Source organism: Cupressus sempervirens, chromosome 1 (genome assembly GCF_028749045.1).
Source record: "Cupressus sempervirens isolate cs-2001-9-10 chromosome 1, ASM2874904v1, whole genome shotgun sequence".
NCBI lineage: Eukaryota > Viridiplantae > Streptophyta > Pinopsida > Cupressales > Cupressaceae > Cupressus > Cupressus sempervirens.
In genome coordinates this window covers 460712301-460727059 of record NC_143118.1, presented here as the reverse complement: position 1 = coordinate 460727059, position 14759 = coordinate 460712301, and positions in this window count along the sequence as shown.

Below are 14759 nucleotides of genomic sequence, written 5' to 3'. Positions count from 1 at the left end.
CATACTTTTGAGAAACTCTTTTCCATCAACAAAACATATTCTAGCAGCACTACATACCTTTTCTTATTTTGCTTTCAATGGCTTCAACTTATGTTTCACTCCATCCTTGGTTAGAGTGTAGGTATTTGCTCGCCCATCATATACAACATTCCTATCAAACTACCATGGCCTACCCAACAACATATGACATATGTCCATAGGTATGATATCACATAGTACCTCATCTTGGTAGCTCCCAATCTCGAACTTCACTGAGCACACTCTTGAACTTCACTGAGCACTGCTCATTGACCATGACCTTATGGTCATCTTGCACCCAAGAAATACGATATGGACACAGGTGTTTATATCTCTTTAGCTTCAACTTTGAGACCATCATTTCTAACACTAGATTGTTAGTACTTCCACCATGGCCTTTTGTTCTTCAATCTATCCTTCCTTGGTGCTAGGTACATTCAAATGCTCTATGACCTTCTTCTCCATAGTGAAAACATTTCCCATGGAAGCCTCCTCTTCCAGATCCTTGTCCTTTGCCTCTTCCTCTCTGATCTCTATTGTTCTAATCATAAAAACAATTGGAATTATTTTCCCTTTGGTTCTAACTACTACTTCTAGCCTTATCCTTGTTCTTTTGATCATCATTACAACCACCATACAGTCATCCACCATATCTTCCATCGTATCCTCTTCCACTATTCTTGTTGTCAAACTTCTTGTTCAATTTTTCCTCAACTCTTAGGAAAAACTAGTATGCCTCCTCAATGCTATTCATTCAAACTAGACTTAACTCATCTTGAATACATGGCCTTAACCCATTAAGGTAATGGGCCACTTTCTCCTTATCAGCTTCTGCACAACTAGTTCTAATGAGAACTCAATAAAACTCCTTGGTATACTCTTGAACAAACTTTCTTCCTTGCTTCATCCCTTGCATTTTCTTCAACAAATCAACCTCATAATCCATAAGAATGAATTGTCACTTCATTTTAGCTATCATCCGATCCCATTTGGTAATTTTTTCCTTTCCCTTTCTATTTTGCTTCAACTAAACCTCTTGCCGCTAGATCTTTGCATGTACCTTTAGTTTTTCCTTCACAAACTTGACCAAGATCATCAATATCTTCATACTCAAAGTACACCTCTAGTTCATTGATCCAATCGATTAGCTCCTCTAGGTTAAGATTTCCAAAAAATATGGGAACCTCAAACTTAGGTCTTATTCCAATCTCAGAGATGGCCCTATAAAAACCTCTCTTCCTCTAGGTTTAGAACTACCATTGCTTTGGCATTTTCTTCTACTTCATCTTCATCCTCACTTTCATCTCTTATAGGAAGATTTATGCCTTTGTGCATTTGTTCTTCTAATGCTTGCATTTATCTTTGGAGGGCTTGGAAACCCTCAAATGTAACATCTACAACTCTTTCACCACGCTCTCTTTGTGGAGGAATTTTTTGTGCTTTTGCTAAAACCTTAGTGTAAACTACCTCACAATTGGTGATCTATCTACATGCTCAACCCAAACTACGATCTTGGTGCAAACTACCTCACAGTCGGTGATCTATCCACACACTCGAGAACTCTAGTTCTGATACCACTTAATGAAGGGTGCTCCTCTTAATACCCAAAACCATAACAAAAACAAAGAAACAATAACAAATGCAAGAAAAAATGTGGACATTTCTTTGCACTGCAATGCAAAATTAAAAAATTCACAAGTACAATATGCTAACCCACATGGGTGCCTTCATTATAGTAATCTACAAGATAAATTGGGAGCTATCACTTAGAGTTCTTCTAGACAATGTTTGGGTCTTTCTTAAATAGGCAATTTTATGCTACTAAGGAAGGTTCTAGACATTGAAACTTAATACCTAGGGCCGATAGTCCCTAACAATACATATAGAGTCTGCCAAATACATCTTTGATAATTATTTTAGATATTTTAGGTAGCCCAACTTTGAAAGGCCATAACTCACAAATTGTTACTTTGATTGGCTATTATAACCACTTTTTAGAAACACCAGCTCTTGATCTATAGGCTCAAAATGATTCTAGTGCCCTTTTGTCAAGTTTTTGGACCTCATCTAGGCACTCTAAGGCCTCCAATGGTGAGTCTAAAGATTTTTTCAAGAAAATCTTCCATCAAAAATCTGCAATAACTTCTTTGATACTTAAGCGGGAGCAATGAGATTTTTGTGGTAGGCTTATCATTCCAAAATAAACCTTCATGTAGAAAATGAGAAAATTCTGAGCTTGTATAACAAACTTACTAAAAATATCAAGTTCTCATAAATAGTAACCACCCTATCTACTAGTCCTTTATAAAATAGAAAAGACTAAAAATAAAATTTTTTTGGGTGATGCAAGATTTCTCTTAAACCCAGGATGCTCCTGCATCAAAAGCATAGGAAAAAAATGAAATGATGAAGAGAATATGAGGAAGACATGAAATACCTTGAAATTTTATAGCATGGGAGTAAGAGAAAAATGTGGGAGGAGGGTCCATAGGAGGCCTCAACATAGAAATCTTGAATCCTTGTGTTGATATACTTGTAAATTATGTGGGTGTAAGAGCATATGCTTGAATATAATGAGCATATTTTTCTTGTCAAGGCCTCCAATAGATGATACCTTTGCCATTGCATTTTCAAAGTAGAATCAAAGAGAAAAAAATACCAATGTCCTCAGAGAGGATATTTTTGAATGGAAATATAGTGATAGTGGTGAATTCAAAATGAGATATTTTCTTATAGCTTATCTCTATTCATGACTAGAGTGATATGTGGAGAATTTTTTGGAAATCTCAATTAATCCCTAAGATTTGTTAGAAATATTTAGAATAAATGAGTGGAGGGGGGGTAAATTAGTTACTCAAATTCAATATGTACCACTTGAATAATTAAACAATAAACACTTCATTATTCTTCTTATCTTGTTGCTTAGTCTATACTATAAAACTATTATATATAACTTGCATTACATAATGAAAACATTGTCAAATGTAAATGCACATAAAACATTCATCACAATTTTGACACTATGATTTTATGTGGAACCCCAATTTAGGAAAAACCACCAATAACATGTCACTCTTTTTCACTTTTTTGAAGTGATCTCTGTTAGGAGCCAACCCTATTAAAGGTTACAAAACACACTGTTAAATGTGACCTAGCTAGAGGATTTAATCACTCTATTAGGAGTTACCTTATAAGAGGACTTTGATTATTCCATTTAGACTGTCACCTAGTTAAATTATTTACATAGACTATTAAGTCTTCAAATGATTGTTAGGTCAACCTCTGTTAAAAGGAGTTTAATACAATCTATTTATAATGACTATAAAGAATATAGTAGGTTTTGATATGTGTGATTACAACTCACTATATTGGTTTAGATCTCTATTTGGTCCTTGTGCTGACTAGATGACAAGTTCTTCACTTTTGTCTCTGATCTTGATTCACTTAGAGACCCTTCAAGCAATCAGTCCACTCTTCTCAATAACACTCAAGCCTTCTTCTTAGATTCACTTATCAACATCAACATCATCTCTACAAGCTTTCTCTGTTAGCTACACATTCACTCACACTCGTGTGTTTTTGATCAACCTTTCTCTGTATCTCTCTCTTCATATACAAGCTTTGCACATACATACTCACATGCACTACACACACACACACACACACAAATTATTTGACTTTGTATCTCTTTAAATGGGCACTTCGTGATTTACCTCAACTATCTAGTTTAGTCAATGCTAATGCTCAGTCAACACTAGATTTTATTGGCACTAATTGTACCTCAATTGACACTAGCATTACTTGGCACAGATTGTATTTTATACTTCTTCTTGGCTTGGCTTAGCTTTCTTGACATAAACAATCACTTTTCTTTATCAAAGTCTATATAATGAAATGTCCATTGTAACTTCCTTTTCATAAGTCAACCTTTCCTCTAGGTGCTATTGTTATGAGCAACTTCTCAAATCCTCTTCATCAATCAAATAGATATGCCATTTGTATTAGGTAGCAATATATTTTATCAATAGATTTGACATCAATAGAAAAAAAACAATTGTTCCAATTCTAAGTTTCTAACAATCTCCCTCTTTGGCATTGATGGAAACATCTCACACATCTTAATACTAATTATAGCTTAGTTACCATACAATCAAAAAGATTTTTTTATTGACAATCTAATTCTTCTTTTCTAATTCCTCTCTCTTTTTGTAATCTCTTCTTCTATAAAATTTTGAATTTCTCTCTCTGAAATTTCTTGTTGTAGTAATTTCCTCCTCTTAAGTAATCTATCCCTCCTTGAAAACAATACCAAAGATGTGTAGCTTTCTCAGCTTCAAAGTCTTCATACATCTGAATAATGTAGATTTAGCATGTCTGGCTAATATTTTCCAGTTGTCTATGATTGATCTATTATGCTACACTAAATTATCTACCTTAGGCACTTCCCAAAATAGAGCTATATTTCATCATTGTGTATGAAATTTTGATTATTATATGTCATGCAATGCACCTTTCTTGCTTAAGTAGCTTTGATTAGCAAAATTACCCCTAGTTTACATCTAAGTTATTCAAGAGCATCTTTAGGTAGGGGTTTTGTGAATATGTCAGCCATGTGTTCCTTGATATTAACATATTCTAGCTTCACTTCTTTGTCTTGAATTAATTCCCTCAAGTAGTGATACTTGATAGCAATGTGCTCTATCTTAGTGTGCATCACTAGATTCTTTGAAATATTGATAGCACTTGTGTTATCTAAATAGATAACCACTAGATCTATGATTTCTTCTTTCATACCTTTCAGTAAGTATTTGATCCACATAACATTTAAACAATTCACTACAACTACCACATACTCAACTTTAGCTGTAGATTGGGAAATAATATTCTTCTTTTGGCTTGACCATGGCACAATATCTTTCCTAGAAAGAATGTGCCTCCATTGATTGACTTGGGCTCTAACTCACAAGGTAAGCTTGCATTATCTTTGAGTCTTCTTCTCATCATAACACTTAGTTCAACATCACTAATGATTTGTTTAGATTTATGATGTCTTCTCACATATTTTTCTAGCATAGGTAGTTTCCTTCTTTGATCTTTTACAAGCTCATCTAGGAAAATAATCCCAGGCTCATTTCCTCTTCCTTTCTCTAGTTTTGGTTCAAGTTTTGCATGCTTGAAATTTTCTATCTGATGGTCAACAATGCCTATTTGAGACTCAACATCTTTGGTCTGTTACTCAGCATCTACTCTCTGCTACTCAGGAATTTGTATTTGCATTCCATCATTTCCTATATGATGGGAACTTGTAGGTTGACTTGTCTATTCACTTTGAATGTTGGGAGCATCATCATCGACATAGATGAATGTTCTATAGTCTTCAAGTTCTTCATTACATGAAGTTTCACCTCCTTATGCAAACTCATCAACTCTCACATTTTCACTTTGCATAATTTTGTTAGTGTTAGAACTTAAACACTTATAAACTTTTCTTTTAGTGGAATAACCTAGGAATATGACTTCATCACTTTTTGCATCAACATTTCCATTCCCATTATCTTTTAGTATATAGCATTTACTACCAAAGATTTTGAAATATTTAATATTAGGAGCATAACCATACCATAGTTCAAAAGGTGTAGCATTTGAACCTTTCTTGACTTGTACTCTATTTATGGTATAAAGAATAGTACTAATTCTTCTCTTCAATATTTCTATGATACATTACTCTCCATCATTAATGTTCTTGCATAGTCTATTATTGATCTGTTTCTTCTTTCAACTATTCCATTTTGAGGAGGGATCTTTGGTGTTGACATTTTCCTTTTGATTCCTCTATAATTGTAGAATGTATTGAACTCATGTGAAATAAATTCACCACTTCTATCAAATCTGAAACACTTCAGAATCTTCCCTATTTCTTTTTCAACTTTGGTCAAATACCACTTAAATAACTAAAAAGCATCAAATTTAGCTTTAAGAAAGATCACGGTCATCATTATAGAGTAGTCATCCACAAATAGAATGAAAATTTGATCTCCATAGTAAATTTGAACACGAATGGGTCCACATAGTTTTTATGAAAAAATTCCAAAATATCATTAGTTGTATATCTTTTTCTCTTAAAACTAGACTTTTTCAACTTTCCCAATTGACACTATTTACACATAGCATTGTCAAGATTCTTTAGTTTAGGAAATTCTCTTACTTTCTTCATCTTACTGATATTCACCAAATTTTCAAATTTCACATGACATAATCTTTTATGTCATAACCAAACATCTTCTTATTATGTAAATAAACATGTCTCATTTGATAGGCATAGATAGAATAAGTTACCTCTTGTCTACTCACTATTTCTAATTAACTTACCATCACCATCATGTATCATGGCCTTTCTATTGTGAAATTCAACTTTACAATCTAATTTTTTTAGTTGTGAAACACTCAACAAATTGTACTTAAGTCCTTCAAGCTAGTAAACATTATCACATGTTATCTTGTCAGTTAGTTGAATAATGCCTTTACCTTTTATATCACATGGGATATCATTACCAAATTTAACACATCCACCATTTTATGGTCCAATATCTTCAAATATATATTTATCACCAGTCATATCATTGGAACATCCACTATCAATTATCCATCTCTCACATTTGTTCACATAAAAAATTAATGCAGTTTTCTCATCTTCATCAAAATCTTCTTTCATAGAAACATAGACAACTTCATCATCATTAATCTCATATTCATTATCATTCCTTTATTCATAAATCTAACAAGATTTCTTACCTTTTTCATCCTTTCTTTTATTGTAGTCTTTTTCATCTCTTCTTCCTTTGTACTTGCTTTCCTTCCTTTCATCCTTATCATCTCTGTCAGGACATCTATCAACAATATGACCAACTTTGTTGCATAAAAAAAAAAAGATAGGTAATTTACCTTTGTATTTACCTCTTCCTCTTCCAAACTTTTTTAAAATGAGGGCTTCAAGTTCACCAATCTCATCATCAGAGCTATCACTTTCACTTTTCACATGTTTTCCTTTCTGCTTGGTAAGAACTAGTTGTGAATTGAAAGCATATTCAATAGTAGTAGGTGTGTAGTTATCAAAGTTAGGAATCTCAAAAGAAGTAAGTCTACCAATTACACCTTCTAAGGTCAAATTGTTACCTGGTGTGCATCTGAGTTCTCAAATTATAGAGACTCTAATGGCATAGATAGGGAGTAGAGTCCTCAATAGCTTACTTATCAATGTTTCATCTTTGACTTCTCTATTTGCACCTTGAATAGCATTATAAACCTCTTTAAATTTTGTGCAATATTGTACTATGTTATCACCTTCCATCATTCTCATGTCATCAAATTTACCTATGAGGATTTCTAACTTTTCTCATAGAACATTGTCATCACCTCTATATACGGTCTTTAATCTATCCCACATCTTCTTTGCATTTTCATAGTCTTTTAGGTCATCAAAATTGGTATAGCTTAGGGCTGAGGCAATCTCAAACATTGCTTGGTTGTGTTCTAGCTTTTCAATTGTTCAACAATCAGAGGAGTAGTTGTTACCTTTACATAATTATTGTCCAAAAATTTGACAGCAACATCATTAATACTAGATATGTGCAACTTCATCAAGGTCTATCATGCAGGAAAGTTCTCCTTGTTCAACTTGGGTACATCTCTCTTATTAGTCATGATCTTTAGCTTTAAGTACCTTTAAAATTTTCTTTTTAAGCACTAAGATTTGATACCAATTATTAGAAGTGTTTACAATAACTGATTTAGTTACTCAAGGTCAATATGTACCACTTGAACAATTAAACAATAAAAAATTCACTATTCTTCTTATTATGTTGTTTCTTGGTCTATATTATAGAACGATCATAAACATAACTTGCATTGAATAATGAAAGCATCATCAAATGTAAACACACATAAAGCATTCATCACAGTTTTGACACTAGGATTTTACATTGAAACCCAATTTTGGAAAAACCACTAGCAACATGTCACTCTTTTTCACTCTTTTGAAGTGAGCGTTTTTAGGAGCCACCCCTATTAAAGGGTACAAAATAAACTATTAAATGTGACTTGGTTAGAGGATTTAATCACCCTATCATTCCATTTAGAATGTCACCTAGTCAAAGGATTTACACAAAATATTAAGTCTTCAAATGACTGTTTGGTCAACCTTTATTAAAAGGATTTTAATACAAGCTATTTACAATGACTAGAAAGAAAATAGTATGTTTTGATCTGTATGATTACAACTCACTTTGTTGGCTCAGATCTCTATTCAGTCATTGTGTAATTGATTGGATAATAAGTTTTTCACTTTCTTCTCTAATCTTGATTCACTTGGAGACCCTTCAAGAAATCAATTCACTCTTCTCAATAACACCTGGGCCTTCTTCTTAGATTCACTTATCAATATCAACATCATCTCTATAAGCTTTCTCTGTTAGCTTCACATTTACTCACACTCATGCATTTATGATCAACCTTGCTCTCTATCTCTCTCTTCATATACAAGATTCACACATACACACTCACACACACTACACACACACACCAATCATTTGGCTCTATATCTCTTTGAATAGGCAATTCATTCTTTACCATTTTCTACATCCATTGTAGATCTTAGGGTTTATGATCAAGTTCAACTCAATTCACTATATCTATCCATCTTCTTGATCTTCTTCTAGAAACTTCTCTAGAATTTTTCTATTAGGTCTTTGCCTAATATTGTCCTTGAATTTAATGAACCAATTCATCATTCTTATCTTCAACATGGGTTATATCTCCCAAGAATTTAATTGATTCAGTTTGATCTCATGATTTCCTTGAATTCATTCTTATATTGTCACTCAAAAATCTTAAAATTTTGATACTCGATCATCGCTAAAATGCTCGATCATTGTAAAGCTTTCTAACTTGGCATCAATTGTCTTTCTTGGTAGATGCTAATGCTCAATCAACACTAGATTTTCTTGGCACTAACTATAGCTTGATTGACACTAGCATTACTTAGCACTAACTATATTTTATACTTGTGCTCAGCTTGGCTTAGCTTTCTTGACATAAATAATCACTTTTCTTGATCAAGATCTATCTAATCAAATGTCCATTATAACTTGCTTTACATAACTCAAAATTTCCTCTAGGTACTATTGTTATGAGAAAATTCTCAAACCCTCTTCATCAATCAAATAGATATGACATTTAGATTAGGTAGAAATATATCTTATCAATGGGTTTGACATCAATGACAAAAGAACAATTGTTCCAATTGTAAGTTTCCAACAAGATTATAGTAAGGGGTTTTCATGATAATATTCTTACCTTAAATGATCTCATTAAGTGTGGATTCCAATTAGTAAACCATTGTGTCCTCTACAAATAAAATGAGGAGTCAGTTAACCATCTAGAACTCAATGCCACTTTATGTGTGAGTTGTGATAGAAAACTTTATAGTTACTTCAAATCTACTAGCCAAGGAATAAAGATATTCAACATATCACATATAATTGGAAAAGGACCTCCTTTAATCATAATATCAAAAAAATGTGTTGAAAAATGTCTCTATACTTTAGTTGGGAAATTTGGAAGGAAATGGATAATATGATCTTTTGTAGAATGGAAAGACTATTGCAGGTGGTTTTTGACATCATCCACAAGATGTTGAAAGAAAATCTAGTATCACTAGGTGGCCTTATCCATTCATCTCTCTCTCTCTCTCTCTCTCTCTCTCTCTCTCTCTCTCTCTCTCTCTCTCTCTCTCTCTCTCTCTCTCTCTCTCTCTCTCTCTCTCTCTATTTGTTTGTTTGTTTGTGTGTGTGTGTGTGTGTGTGTGTGTGTGAGTTATTACAAAATTGGAAGGAATTAGGGTTTACATGAATTCTTTGGGAATTTTGACTCATATAAAGAAATTGAGAGGAAAAACACAAAAACAAATTCCCCTTATCTATGTTGGTCAAACTAAATTTTGGTAACACACCAAAAAAATCTCAAGATAAGTTGTTGTAGGAGGAATGATCAAAAATTATTCTAGGATGTCATTAGTAGCCTATAATGGTATGTTTCCTAGACATATGAATAACCAAGTGGAGGTAATGGACCTTCTCAGGGGACTCAAGGTTTTTCTCTCTATTGGTATCAAAAAACTTTCAATTGAGGGGGATTCCAATCTCATCATAGATATTGTTAGAGATTTTTCCAAGACTAAATAGTATATAGAAGTCATTTGGGTGATATTTACATTTTCTTGTAGATATTTCTTTCTTCTACCATAAACCATATTTATAGGGAAGGAATCATAATTATAGAGACATGTAACACCTTTCTTTGGAAGTGGTGTCTCATTCTTTGTACTTAATTATGATGGGTATCATTCAACCCTTACCTATCAAGTTATAGGTAGGAGTAGGGAATAGACCAAGATAATTTAATTTAAATTTGGATCTAGTGAAGTGGTAGGATAGTGATATTGGAGAGGTATGTAACAAAGGGAAATCAATTTTCATTTATAGTGTACTTGTTTTCTCAAGTCACTTGTGTGTAATCATATTAATTATATTAACCACAAGAGCGCATCAAAATAAATAGACAATATTATTTAATTAACATGAATTAAAAAAAAATCATTTATCATCACCCCCTTGCATAATGAAATTTATCCTACATACGTGTTATTGAGAAGACTCCCAATTGTGGAAAATTATAATATTCACGAGTGTTTTTTTTTGGAAGGATGGTTAACTAATTTTAACCAACTTAATTGACCATCATTTTTATTTTCCTTAAATGTTTTGTTTAGGGGAAACTTTTCTTTTCAATATCAAGAGTTTTAGTTCTTACTTCAAAGTTTTTTGGCTTATGTATTCTATTATACGGATGGGGTTTGACACAACTAAATTGAACTAGAGAAACTCAATGATTTTAGGAATGACCCCATAGTTTAACATAATAATAAAATATGAGAAGCTCAGTTAAAAACCTTATCATCTTTTCATGATTGGGAGTGATTTGAGAAGATTAAGGAGTTGACTTATTTCATCTGATATAGAAGTGTTAGTTAAAAAATCAATCTCCCTTTTCTAATATTGAGTTAACTATTATGATAATTTTGACTTATTTATTTATTTAAACTCACATTTTTCCTCAAATTTAGGATTTTGTATAAATTTTGAGAGGATAATTGAATGTTTATCTCAAAAAATTAGATTTTCTCAATTTATGAATATTTAATTCAATAATCAATATTTTTGAGAGATTTAATTCAATTTAACAAGATTAAATCCTTTTTAATGTGTAATTGGAAAATAGATTAAATTTAATTAATGTGATAGGAAATTTGATTAAATTAACTAATTTAGGATGATTTAGCTTCCAATTAATGTCAATATTTAGGAATTAAATGATTTTTGAGATTATTACAAGTCAAGGATATAATGTAATTTGATACTTAGATCCAATAACTGATAGAAATTGAAATGCCTTTTTTCGTTAGGAATTTTGATGATTTCTAATTGATAATTAAGATTAGGAGCACCTAGTTTAGAAGACCATTTTTAGCTGATTACATTTTACCCTCTATTCAAAGAATAATTGATGTTTGACAAAAAATAGCTTGATCTGAATCGATAGAGCTATTGTGAAAATATTGAGATGAAATTGACTCCAATATTGATTATATAGAAAATAATTGATGATAATTGATAGAAATTGAAATGCCTTTTTTCATTAGGAATTTTGATGATTTCTAATTGATAGTTAAGATTAGTAGCACCTAGTTTCCAAGACCATTTTTAGCTAATTACATTTTACCCTCTATTCAAAGAATAATTGATATTTGACAAAAAATAGCTTGATCAAAATCAATAGAGCTATTCTAAAAATATTGAGATGAAATCAACTCCAATATTGATTAAATAGAAAATAATTGACGAGATAGATAATTTGAATTTGAATTTGATCAAACAAAAATCAATTGAGAAAAAGAATTGATTTTGAATTTGATTAAATGAAATTTAATCAATATGAGAAAATGACTCTCAACTTGTTAAATGAAGATTAGTTTATCATGAGATAAAAAAACTTTGAACTTGATTGAATAAATGTTGATTAAACAAGATATTAAAATATTCCATTTGATATGAATCTTGATAAAACTAAGCATTTGTCCAAGGATAATGATTTTCAATGAATCATTAGATTGATATGGTTCTTGATAAACCTAACTAACATTAAGAATTTGATAAGGATAATTGACTTGATATGGACCCCAATGAATCCAATCACCTAATTATTAAAACAATATTAGATTGAAATGGGTCTTGTTGAACCTGATATGCCCCTAAAGTTTTGATTGAGATGTCTGTCATAGTGATTTGATATAGTTTATGTTGAAATTACTCACTTAGAAAGATTGATTAGCCTCAAATTGATATGCATTATGATGAAACTAATATATCTTTGGTTTTTATGTGCCCCTAGCTATGCAAACTTATCATATAGATTAGGTTGATAGATAGATTGATTGATGCAATGATGAATTCATGCAGCCTCCTCGAGAGAAAAATTGAAAGATAAAATGAAAGAAAGTTTCTCTAAAGAAATTTGAGTAAGAATGAGATTGAATGATGACCAAGAATGATTGAGGATTGATTAGATCAGATTTCAATTGTTTTGCATAAGATTTTGAGTGCATTTCGCAATGGTTTGAGGCCTCATTGACCAATTTTGACCATGGTTTGTTTTTGATAAAACAACTTTAAAAAATTGATTAGAATTTGAGTTTATGTTATTCTAAGGTTAATTGCACAAGTGATGGATCGTGTTGGTCTTAAAAAAAATAAAAATGTGATTTTGTGTTGTTTACAATTTGAAGTTTTGATTTCAATCCCAAAAATGGGTTCAAGATAGTCAAATTATGTAGGGAGTTATTTTTATGCCAATAAAATTACTTTTAAAACTTAGGTTGAAACCTATATAGACACCAAAAGGTCATTCTCAAATTTAATTCACACATTTGAATTTCTATATAGGTCCTCTAAGAAAAATGGTGGGTCTTGTGTCTTCTCATAAATCTAAGTTTCAGAGGTAACATAACTAGTTGAGAGAGTATCCACCATTGTCAAGTCATCAATTACCTTCCTCTCGATTAAAATAATTTTAAATTTAGTTGAAAATATTACTTTTTTAGCATTTTAAATTCATTTTTTTGTTTTGTAGTCTTAACATGTGGTTTACTAGTCTTGTGTCTCATTTTGTCTCATACAAGATTTTATGAATAACTTAGGGTCTCATTTGAAGTTCCATTTTTTATCATATGGTCCATACCCATCTATCACACATGATTCCCTAGAGAAAAGTGTTTTGTCATATGGCCCAACAAAAACCCTCATATGAGAATGTTTTCTCATCTAGAAACCTATGTATTCTTGTACAAGAATATGTGACCATTTTTGCATTTACTATTTTTTGGTAAAAAAATAATGAGTTAGTTTCATAGATTTAGACATAGAATTTCCAATTTTTTATCATGTAGATTTTTTTGTCTTTCTATTTATCATTTGTGTACATGTTTGTTCCATAGTTTTCCATCATTATGATTTCTTATATGAATCAATTACTTATAGTTTCTCTATTTTTCATTCTTCTAAGTGAATCTCATTGATGTTTCTTTCCATTGTAAATATTTTCCCATATAGGGGCTTATTCACAAGTTGTTATAGATTGAGGTAGCACACAATGACATTCTTGGTCTGTCACATCTATGTGAAGTACTCAATATTTAGGTTAATCAATAGCCTTTGAGTGCATTGGTAGAGCATTTTCATGGTTAGACAAACACATTTCACTTGCCTAGAAATGGGTTATGGTGATTCTAGAGGACATTTACCATATTTCAAGGATTCCTATTCATGGGACCCATGTGGAGTGTGATTCAATAACACAACCCAACATTGAGTCTTTAAGGTGTGTCTTTGAGGATGACATAATACTTGCTTGATCAATCCTATGAGACAAGATGATATAGAGATATGGTTCTACTTCTCTCCTTCCTAATGTACTAGTCTGATTAATTAGTTTCTTTATGATGACCAACAAAGTTTACTAGTTCTATTGTGTGGATGGCAGATGATGATGGAGCCCATAGAGTATGAATGAGGTCAGTGAATACTTGTCCATATGTACCATGAGATGCGTGATGTTGTATATCATCATGAAAAGATCATGGAGAAAGGGTTTATCATTCTCCAAATCTAGGAATGGGAGCACCTTCCAATTGTGAGGCTTCATTTTGATGACTAGAGACAAAAAAGACAAGTGTATACCATGTGATATACAAGTGAGATTACCCAACCTTAGCTAGGTAAGATAGTTACTGGAACAGGTAGATAGATAATCTCATGCTAGTTGTTGGCTCCTAATTTAATAGTTTTACAAACAACCAAGAAACCAAAAAAATGCATCTAAGGCTAGAAAATTCCTATGACGGATACACCTGACTAAAGTCTTGGGCTAACTATAAGTCATAACTCCTTCTTCACTTTAGACTCTGCAAAACCTAGGCGGGTGAACCTTAGATCCAATTAATATGGTACCAGTGCAAAACATATTCCTGAATCTATTCAAAGCAGATAAATGCCCTTATTTCTCCTAATAACCTATGTAGTAACAAAGAAGTGTAGTAGAAAATTAAAACTCTATGAAATGCACAAGCTGAG